The sequence below is a fragment of the Populus euphratica genome, unplaced genomic scaffold (genome assembly GCF_000495115.2).
Source record: "Populus euphratica unplaced genomic scaffold, PopEup_1.0 scaffold324.1, whole genome shotgun sequence".
NCBI lineage: Eukaryota > Viridiplantae > Streptophyta > Magnoliopsida > Malpighiales > Salicaceae > Populus > Populus euphratica.
Genome location: NW_011500211.1, coordinates 70754 through 73397, shown reverse-complemented (window position 1 = coordinate 73397; position 2644 = coordinate 70754). Strand labels below are relative to the sequence as shown.

The window sequence follows — 2644 nt, the reverse complement described above, 5'->3', positions numbered from 1 at the left end:
TTATATATTTATTTGATAAAAATTAAATATAAAGTAATGTAGATTTATATAGATTTCAAACTTAAAAGATTTTTATTTGAGAGGATGCATTAAAAAATAGTATAAATTTTATTTTTAAATTTTATATAATAATTTAAAATATTAGATTGAAATAATTTTTTGAAAAGATATAATATATGACAGCAGTAATTGCAGAACAGCAGCAGTTACGAAAAGGAAAATAAAGTTGGAGCTGCATTCTTTTTTTCTTTTTCTCCTTTTTCAGTTACAAGGTAAGAGATAGCTGGCCTTCAGGGAAGGGGCAGTGGCGATTTGATGTTTCCCCCTTTTCAGCTGCTATCAGACTATGATGAAAATGATGTATCCTCAAATAAGTGTGAAGATGATGCTCCCTCTTAGAGTATATATCTCCTTCGATCTTGTGCCAAATATTAAATGATATAAACATTATTGGAAGATTTTGAGATTGCTTACAAAATCAATCACATTCAGTACCAATTTCAATGTCATGAGTCAATATCTAGTTGCACCAAATTGGTTACATGCAGAGAATATACATTGACAAGATGATGTTATATAGGATTAGCTCAATATCTACAAGACACCTCGTGAGAATTGAATTCTTGAACACAAAGCCAGAGCAGCAAAAGGAGGATAATGGTTCCTTCCAGATTTTCCGTTCTTTCAATACTTGTAGTTCTTGTGTTAACACCATCTCGGATGGGTTCACATCCAATTCAGGATCAGGATAGGTTTCTACAGTGTCTCACAAGAAATTCTGAATCGTCCATTCCTTTTTCCACTGTCTTGTATTCTACTATTAACTCTTCCTTCACCGCTATTTTACATTCTTCTGCTCAAAACCTCAGGTTTACGTTGTCTTCCATGCCGAAACCTGAGTTTATCTTTACTCCTTTGGAAGAATCTCACATTCAAGCTGCTGTAATTTGCTCAAAACAGCTTGGAATCCAACTTAGAGTCCGCAGTGGAGGCCATGACTATGAGGGACTCTTATGTTTCTGAAACTGATACACCTTTCGTTGTTGTTGACATTGCTGAGCTTCATTCCATTAGTGTTGATATCGACAATAATAGTGCATGGGTTCAGGCAGGTGCCACAAATGGTGAACTCTAATACAGAATTGCTGAGCAAAGCACAACTCATGGCTACCCGGCTGGTACCTGCTCAAGTTTAGGTATTGGTGGGCACATTACTGGAGGTGCATATGGCTCCAAGATGAGAAAATATGTGCTTGGTGCAGACAATGTCATTGATGCGCGTATAATTGACGTTCATGTAAGAGTTCTTGATCGACAAACTATGGGAGAAGATCTTTATTGGGCAATTAGAGGAGGTGGAGGAGGCAGCTTCGGAATAATTACTGCATGGAAGATAAAATTGGTCCCTGTACCATCAACTGTGACTGTGTTTACAGTTACCAAGTCCTTAGAGCAAGGTGCTACTAAGATCTTATTTAGATGGCAACAGGTTGCTGATAAACTTGACGAGGATCTCTTTATCAGGGTCAATGTACAGACAGTTAATGTCAGTAACAAAGGTGGAAGGACTATAACGACTTCCGATGATGCCTTGTTTCTTGGTGATGCCAACAGACTTCTCCAAGTAATGCGAGAAAGCTTTCCTGAACTGGGTTTGACAAGACAGGACTGTATCGAAACAAGCTGGATCAATTCTACTGTATATCTTTGGTGGCTAGACCATCAATACATCTCCTGAAGTTCTACTTCAAAGAAAAAATATATTGAAGTACTACTTCAAAGCCAAGTCAGACTTTGTTAGACAACCTATACCTGAAACTGCTCTCAAAGGTTTGTGGGAAATAATGTTAGAAGAAGACAAACCAGCTATAGTTCTTACCCCTTATGGTGGAAACATGGGCAAAATTTCCGAATCTCAGACTCCTTTCCCTCATAGAAAATGTACCTTGTTCATGATCCAGTACTTTGCCAACTGGCGAGATGCGAAAGAAAATGTTAGAAAACATACCGATTGGAGTAGGATGGTTTACAGGTACATGAAACCTTATGCTTCCATGTTTCCAAGACAAGCATATGTCAATTACCGGGACCTTGATTTGGGAATGAACAAGGAGACTAACACAAGCTTTCCAGGAGCAAGTGGTTGGGGCACTAAGTACTTCAAGGATAACTTCTACAGACTGGTACGGGTGAAGACCAAAGTTGATCCTGACAACTTCTTCAGGCATGAACAGAGCATCCCAACTCCTCCTCATCATATGAGGAAAAGAAATTGAAGAGACATTGGTCAAGGTCAGAGAAAGGTTCCTGGGAGGATCACAGTAGTGTCTAGTTTCTGACCTCAATTTCTTTCAATAGTTTATCTTTCTAGATTATGTTAAATAAAAATTTTTGATGCTGCATTAAGATGTTGCAAGAAAGTACTTACTCGACATGATTTTAGTGATGTTGAACTTTTCTATGTTGCATAATGCTTATAGTATGAATATTATTACCAAAGAAAAAAAAATAGAACTGTTAGCAAAGTATGCAACCCGTCACACCGACTCACTTTCCTGTTAAATATATTTTGTTAAAACAATGAGATAATTAAACATTTAATGCATTAAATGTGGGATTAGAAAAATATGAAATTCCTTAGATG

General features: G+C 37.0%; 1 pseudogene; it reads left to right on the top strand.

Annotated features, from left to right (window-relative positions):
• Positions 1-623: 623 nt before the first annotated feature.
• On the top strand, positions 624-2276 carry LOC105112125 (tetrahydrocannabinolic acid synthase-like; annotated as a pseudogene).
• The last annotated feature ends 368 nt before the right edge of the window (positions 2277-2644 follow it).